This window comes from Zonotrichia albicollis, chromosome 2, assembly GCF_047830755.1.
Source record: "Zonotrichia albicollis isolate bZonAlb1 chromosome 2, bZonAlb1.hap1, whole genome shotgun sequence".
In the NCBI taxonomy this organism is placed as follows: domain Eukaryota; kingdom Metazoa; phylum Chordata; class Aves; order Passeriformes; family Passerellidae; genus Zonotrichia; species Zonotrichia albicollis.
The window spans coordinates 12,341,488-12,351,807 of NC_133820.1; the positions used below are offsets into that span (position 1 = coordinate 12,341,488).

General features: G+C 50.5%; 1 long non-coding RNA gene across 1 annotated transcript; it reads right to left on the reverse strand.

Annotated features, from left to right (window-relative positions):
* Nucleotides 1–520: 520 nt before the first annotated feature.
* LOC113460471 (uncharacterized) lies at nt 521–1,709 on the reverse strand. The gene is made up of 2 exons (XR_003382332.2): nt 1,441–1,709; nt 521–937 (listed from the first exon to the last, which is right to left on the reverse strand). It is a non-coding gene; the product is annotated as an uncharacterized LOC113460471 (long non-coding RNA).
* Nucleotides 1,710–10,320: the final 8,611 nt, after the last annotated feature.

Here is a 10,320-nt window from a genome sequence, read left to right on the forward strand (position 1 = left end):
CTTTGTGTTTCTCATTTATTATTTCCAACATCTCTACACTGACCTACAGAAGTTTCTTTTGTTTTTAGTTTTTTTTTCTGGAGATTTCTTGGACAAAAGCCCTTGAGCGTGTTGTGGATCATGGAATCTTTAAATGGAATTGTTCTTCAAATGGAAATCCAAACATTTCCTGTTCCATCCCAAGCCGTGCACAGGGAGAGAACTCCTGGAAGCTCCAGACTCACTCTGCCTGGAGCACAGAGGGACCTGCAGGTGGGCAGCAGCTCCACGAGAGCTCGAGCAAAGTCACAACTCCAGATGGAATTTCTGAGATCTGAAAATGCTGAAGAAATGACTGAAATCTACATTTTCTACCCTCACACACTTTTTGAATGTGAAAAGAATTTTTGAATGGAAAAAAAAAAGAATTTCCAGGAAAACCTGGTGCACAAATTAGGGTAGACAGAGCCTGGCTGAACATTCACCACTTGAATAAACTGGAATTTGGGAAGAGCCACCATGATCAGGGAGCAGAAGACAGGTGGGCTCCACTGGAAAGAGGGAGAAATAATTTTTCTTGATTTTTTTTTTTGCTTTTCTCATTTATTTCCCAGATTCTGAGCATTTCTGCTGGATATCAGCACTATGAACTGCAACATTTTCCATTTGTGATATCTAAGGGTCAAGGGATCAAACCTCCTCACTTCTCTCAATTAAACAGGGTTAGGGATTCCTCAGTGAAAATGTGGGTTTAAACTCGATTAAATTGGATCCGTTGATTCATGATATTCTATTTGCACAGCACAATTTATGAGCAGCAAGTTGCTGCCCAGAGAAGAGGACAAACAGCTGGAAAAGCAGAGAGAGGCTTCTGGGGGAGGCGTCATTTTAATTGCACAGAATTCCATGATCACATCCCCAGCACGGGGAGGATTGCTCAGCACGACCTTGGAACCTTCTGGAATTAGAATTAGAGAAGAGAATTAGAGAATCCCTGGTGCTGGCACAGCCCTGCCAGCCCATGCAGTGCCAGCTGTGCCCCATGGGCACCTTGTGCCCAGCCCAGAGCACTCAGTGCCACCTCCAGGGCACACCTGCAGGGATGGGCACTGCAAAGCTCCCTGGGCAGCCCCTGCCAAGGCCTGAGCTCCCTTTCCATGGGCTGAGATCCCAGAGGAGCCCAAATCCTTCTGCCCAAACCAATTCCCTGCCCATGGTTCTTCCACTGGACCTGGACTCTTTCCATTCTCCTCACAATTCCTTTTCCCTCATCCCTGTCCCCATGAATTTTTGCCTCTCTTTTTCTGTTCCTTAAGTCTCAATTATCACTTTCCACAGGGACTTGTGCAGAGCCACAAGGGCCCCTGAGCCTCCTTTGCCCCAGCCCCAGCCCCTTCCAGCTCCCTCAGGGATTCTGCAGCCCCTTCCCAGCTCCCTCAGCCCCTTCCCAGCTCTCAGTACCTCTGCTACTCCTCATTTCCTTGCCTGGGCTCTGTTGCCTCCTCAGTGCAGAGGGATCCAAGCACAGCCACACCTCAGGTTCTTGACAAAGCCTCTCGTTCCCTGGCACAGCAGCAGTGCCAGTCCCTGGTTGTCTCCCAGGTGATGGGATTGCAGGCTGCTCTTGCCAGAAATGCACAGGATGCAGCCTGCCTTGATTTATTCCTTTCTTTCTCTATCTTTATTTATTCATTTTTGCACAAGACACCAGCACAGCCTAACATCCCTTTTCTCACCTGCAGCAGGAAACCACTGAAGCAGAAATGCAGCCATTCTGGCACCGTCTGTGTCTGTGTGCAGTGATTGAAGGCACAAAGAGACCTCAAGAAATTATCTGGGAGTCAAAAACCTTCCAATGTTTACATCTTAGAGCTGATTTTTCTCTTTTTTTCCTGCTTTGAAATTGCTGGAAAGGACTTTTTGGGAGCTGAGAGATGCATCACCTATGGACAGCACCGTCAGGATGTCTCCAGCTCCAGATGTCACCTGAGCCCTTCAAATCCATTTCTGCAGCTTTTTAGGTACATTTACCTCAAAGCTTCTTCCCTTGGGGCTTCCCCAACACCCCAATAATCTGTGGTGCTTTTTCCAGCTGCATTTAATGCCCTCAATGCTCTCCAAGGCTCCCTTAACTCCCTAACTGGGAAGTTTCCCCTTAAATCCAGTAAAAACTGTAATTCTGGATATTGTTTAAGCTCCCTGCTCCCCTCCAAGGATTGAGAGTTTCCTGCTGCCTTCTACCTGTTACATATTTGAAGACTCTTATCATGTTTCTTCTCTGTCCTATTTTCTCTAGATTAAAACCAACAAACCCAGATCTTTGAGGTTTCCCTTCAGGGTCAGCTTTTTTACAGATTTTCAGCACCTTTTTGTGCTCTGAGGACTTTCCCTAATTGGCCTCGTGAGGAAGTTGGAGACCAGGCTGGGGTTTCTCCAGTTCAGTGACCAAAGGGAATCGTTCATTTTTCACTTTCAGGCCTCCCCAGGGCCGAGTGGGAGTGCAGGAATTATTCCACACATCCCAACCAGCCTGTTTAGACATTTCAGGCCAGTCCTTGCTTTCCCACACATTTGTTAATTCTCAAGGGAGCTCAAGCTCTTCCAAAATCCCCACAGGTTTTTGTCCAGGTTTTTTGCCTTGTTGGCTCCTTCCACTGGGGGAGGGGGTTTATTCTTATGTAAAACTGAGTTTACACTTGCACTGAATCCTGCTGTTTTTACACCATTTCTTCAAGGATCAGGATGTTAATTCTAGAAGAACTTTCCCACTCAATCCTTTATCCTCCAAAACACAAGGAAAACAGGGAATGGCACAAACCCCAGGCAGGGCACCTGCAAAAACACTTTCCATAATGTTTCCACACCAACAACAATCCATCTTGGAGGGTTTTTGATGTTTCAAACAGCTGAGTCCACCTTACAATGGTTTCATTTTAGTTCCCCGAGCGGAGGCAGCGCTGAAAGCCTCGCTCCAGTCAAGATATGCAATATCTATTGTCCATAAGAGCTGCTACTTGTCAGGGGAGGAAATGAGCCTGGCTGGGCAGGATTTGTTCCTGGCAAATCATTCTTGGCCTCCACTTATCATTTCATTATTTCCCATGCATAAAAGAAAACTTTGTTTCATTATTTGTTTCCAGAAATTTCCAGGAATTCAAGCTGGGCTGTTTTCTCCTCTGACATTCCCCAAGCTGGGTTATTTATCCAGGTGACTGCAGCACCTGTCCCTGCTCTTCCCCTTTCCAGGTGTGGGAAGGGATTCCTTGTGGGTTCCTCTAGGATCCAGCCAGTCCTCCACGTCCCCTCAGCTGCATTCTGCCAGGTCTGGCTGGCTGGAAAAAGCCCAACTTGCTGAAATGTTCTGCTCTGTTCTCTCTGTTCTTCATGGTTACTCAATGGACCATTGTTCATTCTCCTTGAGGAGTGAGGAGAAAAAGCCATCAATCATTTTGGCATTCCCTGTGTCACTCTTCCCACCCTGCCATCCTGGAGGAAGAGCACATCTGTTTTTCACAATTTTCTTGCTCTAACTCCTAAAGAACAGCCACAACTATCTGGAATTTTCTCTTCCCTTTGCTAATTACATTGATTTGATTAATTTTCACTCTTACAGGCTTCTGTTTTCATTGCTGTCCCCAGTTTGCTGGAGTGTCTGCTCACACTGGAGGGTTAATGAGCCACTGATTGGGATTTAATTGAGTTGTGGCCTGAAGATGGGACACAGGAACCAAAGGTGTGCCTGTGGTGGCTCTGCAGCTCCTGCCGCTCTCCCTGTGCCTGCTGGTGCATCCAGAGCTGTTCCCCCATCAGGGAACAATGGAATGGTTTGGGCTGGAGGGATCCCCAAGCTCATCCAGCCCAGGTCATGGACAAGGAACCTTCCACACCCAGCCTGGCCTTGGGCACTGCCAGGGATGCAGGGGCAGCCCCAGCTGCTCTGGGCACCCTGTGCCAGGGCTGCCCAACCTGCCAGGGAACAATTCCTGCCCAAAATCCCATCTAATCTCACTTTGTATCTCTCTAACCTCATATTGTATTCCACACAAGCTACACTTTGCCACAGTTACTTTTGGACTCCCTCACTGGCTTGCCCCTCTCCCAGTTTAAAGTTTTTCTCAGTTGAGCCATTTCTCCCCCATTTTCCCCCAGGCTCTCCTGCCACTCAGCATTTGGGATAACCCAGCTGAGCCCTGCTGGTGGCAGCACCTCCCAAACCACCCCTAAATCCCCTGGTGCCAGAGCTGCTCTGGAAGGACTGAGCCCTATTGCAGCCCCAAATCCTTCCACAGTCATTGCCAGCATCCCCCAGCTGTGTTTCTCAGAATCCCCAAATCCCTGGGGCTGGCACAGCCCTGCCAGCCCATGCAGTGCCAGCTGTGCCCCATGGGCACCTTGTGCCCAGCCCAGAGCACTCAGTGCCACCTCCAGGGCACACCTGCAGGGATGGGCACTGCAAAGCTCCCTGGGCAGCCCCTGCCAAGGCCTGAGCTCCCTTTCCATGGGCAAATTGCTGCTGCTGTCCCAGCTGAGCCTGCCCTGGCCCAGCCTGAGGCCGCTCCCTCTGCTCCTGTCCCTGTTCCCTGGCAGCAGAGCCCGACCCCCCCGGCTGTGCCCTCCTGGCAGGAATTTTGGAGACTCCTGGTCCCGCCTGGCAGCGCCATTAACACTCAGGAGAAGGGTGAGAGGGGCAGGGGTGTCACAACAACTTTCCCAGCCATCCTGGGTTTAGGTTTTTTGGTCAGGACACTTCTGGGATATCAGGATAAACAGCAGGAAGGTGCCCCTTCCTCCCCTTTCCATGGGAAAAAAACAATCAGCCATAAAGAGGTTTTGTTTCCTCCTGGGTGTGATGGGTTTGGGATGGGCTGAAATTACCTGCAGTTGAAGGTTCTTTAGATTCTGGTTCCTGAGTTTGAGACAGTGAAGGGTTCAAGTGAATATTTCAAGAATTGCTGCGTTCCTCATTCAGAGCACTTCACATGTGTAGCACCAATTGAATTTATTCCATCTGGGATCATTCAGCACTTCTGCAAAATGAGACCACAAAATGTCAATTCAGACACTCAGAAACTGGGAGGGTGAAATTCATGGCCACCTGCAAGAAGTGTGGTTTAACTGACTCGTGCAGCCCCACCCAAGCAAGGAAGGAGGGATTCAATCCCCTCCTAAGGCACATCCCAGCTGGTTTAAACCCAAGAGCTCATCCTTTTCCACATAATCCCCTGAAAATTCCCTGCTCATCTTCTGTCTGCTGAAACAAATGTGGAAAAACTTCTGGAGACAGCAGCCTCCTCCACTATGTCATCCTGACACAGCTCCAGAGTGGCTCCACCCTGAAAAATAAATGTGGCACAGAGCCCATGGAAAAGAAAAGTGGGCAATTATCTACTTTGCATATGCAGATGCAAAGGAGAGGAAGGAGAAATAACGCTCCTCATTATGTGGTATTGATTTTGCAACCTAGTCCTCATTTAAAGCAGATTGGATGTGTGCAATTATGCAGCTTTTTAAAAGTAAACAGCAAAAAGAATCTGAACTCCTTCCATGGTGTGCAAGCATCACATTGTGGCAGATGGACACAGAGCTGCTGGAGCAGTTCCAGAGGAGGCACCAGGACAAGCAGAGGGGTGGAGGGAAGGCTGGGAGAGCTGGGATTGTTCACCTGGAGAGGAGAAGCTTTGGGGTGACCAAAGGGAGGTGACAGGAGAGATTCCAGATCCATGGAATGGCTGGGTTGGAGGGAGCTCAGAGCCCACGCAGTGCCACCCCTGCCATGGCAGGGACACCTCCCACTGTCCCAGGCTGCTCCAATGTCCCCAATGTCCAACCTGGCCTTGGGCACTGCCAGGGATGCAGGGATGGAATTCCATCCCAGCCCTGCCCTCCCTGCCAGGGAACAATTCCTCATTGCCAAGATCCCCCCCAGCCCTGCCCTCTGGCACTGGCAGCCATTCCCTGGGTGCTGTCCCTGCATCCCCTGGCAATTGTCTCTCTCCAGCTTTCCTGGGGCTCCTCCAGGCCCTGCAAGGCCGCCCTGAGCTCAGCCCAAAGCTTCTCCTGTGCAGGTGAGCAATGCCAGCTGTGCCAGCCTTTCCTGCCAGCAGAGCTGCTCCATCCTCTGCCCATCCTGGAGCCTCCTCTGGACACACAAATCCATGATTCTTCTGTTCTCTTTTAGTTCATTCATCTCCCCATCTTTCCCTGTCCTCATCTTCCTCAAATCTAGCCTTTCTTCATCCCAGCCTTTTCCCACCTATTCTCCTCCCTTTCCTTTTTCCCTCTCTTTTACATCCTCTCATCAGACCCTAGTCCTTAATCCCAAAGCCTGAAATGTGTGGTGTTTGTGGACAAACCTCCTGGAGAAGTGAGGAAACAGCAGGAGAACAGGCCTGCACCTGCCCTACACCCCTGCCCACAGCCAGGCAAACCAAACAAACCCAGCAGGGCAATTCCTCTTTGCACAGGCAATTCCTGGTTCCTACAGCACCTCCAAACCTCTCCTGACCTGGGGCTGGAGGGAAACAACATCCCAGTCCTAAACTGTGATAAATTCTGATTCTATTTTGAACCAACATCCCAGTCCTAAACTGTGATAAATTCTGATTCTATTTTGAACCAACATCCCGGTCCTAAACTGTGATAAATTCTGATTTTATTTTGAACCAACATCCCAGTCCTAAACTGTGATAAATTCTGATTTTATTTTGAACCAACATCCCGGTCCTAAACTGTGATAAATTCTGATTTTATTTTGAACCAACATCCCAGTCCTAAACTGTGATAAATTCTGATTTTATTGTGATATTGAGTGACGTGCCACAGGTGGAAATTTAAGTTTTTATTCAGAGAATTGGCTTTCTGTGGTGCACAGAGGACGTGGTGCAAAGGGAGGTTTAGTGCAGCCTAGTCAGGAGACTGCTGAAACCAAAAATAGCTGTGGTTAGAGAAGTTCTGAATGGTGATTTTGAGCTCCTAGAAGTGCCAATTTTTGTTTTTCATTTTCACCCTTAGCAGCCATGCTGGGCCAGCTCCTTTGTCAGGAGCATCTGAGGTATTGCAGGACATTTTTTCATGGAATCCCAGAGTTACTGAGGTTGGAAAAGCCCTCCCAGATGATGGAATCCAAGCTTTCCAGAGCACCCTTCCCATGGGGAAAGTGCTCTGGTGTCCAAGCTGATGTCCCCTGGCACAGCCTGAGGACATCTCCCCTTGTCCTGTCCCTGTTCCCTGGGAGCAGAGCCCCACGTTGCTACAAGCCTCAAACATTCCCAGCATCTTTCCCAAAGAAAACCTTGGCATATGTGTATGGAAGGCAGGAGGATATATTTTTATCTGTGCTTTATTCCAAAGGGTGATGTATTGAGGGTGGAATGATTCATCCATGCCCTCTGTGCTGCTCTTTGGGATAGGGATGGATGGGATAGACACCAGCATGCAGAGAGGGTGCTTTGCCCAAATTGCAGCATGAAAAAGTCAGGACATTTTGCATAGCACTTATTATTGAAATAAAGTAAATAAAATCTCTGTTAGGGGAGTTTTCATTTCCTTACTGAGTATTCAGGGCATGGTCACCACTCACTGTTCAGACCATCCTCTCTAACCCTGTGCTTTTAAATATTCAACATTACATTTCCTACAGTCTTTGGATGCTTTTGGAGGAAAAACCAAACTTGTGAGATTCAAGGGAGTTTGGAAATGCTGGACACCTTAGATGGGTGGTGAAAGATCTGGGGATAATCCTGAGCTTCCATAAAGGGAGGGACAGGGCAGGGCTGGCACAGCTGGAATGTGTCCAGGGAAGGAGCTGGAAAACTCCTGAGGGAGCTGAGGGGGCTCAGCCTGGAGCAAAGGAGGCTCAGGGGGGACCTCAGTGCTCTGCACAGCTCCTGACAGGAGGGGCAGGGAAAGGAGGAGAGGAAATGGCCTCAGATGGCAGCAGGGCAGGCTCAGGTTGGAGATTGGCACAGAAAATTTCCCTGGCAGAGTGGTCAGGCCTTGGGCTGAGCTGCCCAGGGAGGTTTGGGGTCACTGGAGTTGTCCCAGAGCAGTCCGGATGTGGCCTTGGGGACAGGGATTGGGGTAATGCTGGTGGCACTGGTTGGTCCTGAAGGGCTCTTCCCACATTCCTGATGACTCTGGGCTTCTGGGATGCCTCAGGAGATGCCCACACGTGTGACAGACAGGTGTAGTCACTACCTGTGTTGCTGATGTGCATGAGAGACCCTCAGGCACCCAGATCTCATCCCAGAGATATCAAACATCCACCTGGCAATGGATTTATGAGGCCTCAGGATCAAAAGTTTCTGCTGGGAGCAAATCCCATCACAGACCAAAATGGACTCAGGCTCAGGCTGATGTCTGGGGAGTCTTGGGACAGCTTTTAATACAGCTGAGGGGGATTCCCAAAAAGGGGGGGGAGAGGTGGCCACAGGTAGATGTGTGTTTAGGGAGATTCCATGTGGAATGGAGTCAGAAGTGAGACTGAACAGAGACTGTAAATTTATATCCTACTGGGAATCTGATACTGGCATTTGAAAGCAGCACTGGGAGGGCAACAGGGACAGGGATTGAAAGTTTCCTTTTCTTCTGCCAGAGGAATGTTTGAGGAGGTAGAGCATTGGAAGAACTGGGAATTAGAGCTCTCCCCACTCCTTTCTGCCTCTGGCCAAAATGTGACAGCTCCAAATGTGACAAAGAGAACATCACGGGTCACCTGTGGCTGCACAAGGAGCACCTGCAGGCTGGGAATGGCTGATGTGGGAATGGCAGGGATACCTGGGCATTCCCGCCTCACCTGGATTTCCTCCTGAGCTTGCCAGGCACATGTCCAGAATAAAGAAGGTCAGGCCAGACAAAGCTGTATTAGAAAACAAACAGGGAAGCAAAGCAAAGGGAAGCAAACCCAGGGAGAGTTTGCATTGTGAACACCAAGAGGCAGTAAATTCTCCCTGTCAGCTGCCTGGCAATTACTGCCTGAGCACGGAGCGGTGGGAGCTTGGGAATACCTGTAAACACTTGTGCACAGGCAATTTGTCTTGTAGCAGTACCCAAAACAGCTCCCAGGACTCGCACAGCCCTCGTGCCTGGAGGGCACAGGATGCCTTGGGAAGCACGGGGAGCTCACACCTGCCTGAGATGGGGAAGGCCCACAGCAGCACCCGGGGCTGGCTGAGCTGCAAGTCCTGCTGAAAAGCGCTGGGAGGAGTTTTCCACTTCCATGCCTGCCCTCAGGATCGTGGCAGCCTCCCTGTGCAGGCAGAGCAGAAGAAGATGTCCCTGGTTATGGAAAGGGCACAGCTGGGGCACCCAGGGGAGGTGTTGAGGCCTCTCTGGCTGGGCTGGGGCTGGGATTCCAGTGATATTTCATTAAAGTCGTTTAATCTCGAGATCTGTCACTTTCTCTGCTTCTTCTTGGGTACGGTGGGGCTGCTTGATCTGCAATGGGGCTGCAGGATCGAGCAGTGAGGGCTTGAACAGCTTGGGCAGAAACTCGATTGTTTCTGACTGTTAATGGCTCTGCAAAGCCAGCATTTTGGGCATGAGGGTATGAGGGAAAATCTCTGCTGTGGGCAAGACAAAGAGCATTCAAACAAACCCCCAGGCCCCTCCAACACCTTCTCTAGTGGGAGCAAGTGTTGAGCTTCCAGCCCAGCCCAGCTGGACGCTGGTGTCAGATGCAGCTGCAGGGATCTGTGTCACTGACCTTGGTGGCTGCACGTGAGCAGCGGCCAGGGGCGCGTGCCAGCATGGGAAATGCGTGGCCAGAGCCTCTCTCACGGGGAGGACCCGGCCACCAAGGCCACCACACACGCAGCTTCACCTCCATCCTACTGCTGCTCGGGCCTCCACACCCCGCACAGCCATGAGGGCTGCTCACACATGGCTGGGACGGAGCATGGGGAGGGAGCTGGGGGTGCCCTGAGGATGAGAAAGGGCCTTGGGGTGCTTTCAGAATGGGGAACGTCCTGACTGAACATTGGGGAGTTCTGACGATGGAGAAGTTCTGAGGATGCCCTGAGGATGGGGAAGGACCTGGGGTGTGTTGGGGAAGATGAAACAGGAAAGCCTTATAAATCCTACAGGGTTGCATTGGGGAGCTCTGAGGATGGAAAAGTTCTGGGGGTGTCCTGAGGATAGGGAAGGTGCTGAGCCTGCATGGGGGTGCTCTGAGGATGGAGAAGTTCTGGGGGTGCCCTGAAGGACTCTGCAGATGGACAAGGTCCTGTCAGTGCACTGAGGAGTTCTGACAATGGCCATGTCCTGGGGGTGCAGAGGTGCCCTGAGGATGAGGAAGGTTCTGGAAAGTACCAGGTTGACTGTGGCTCAAAGCAACCTGGCCCA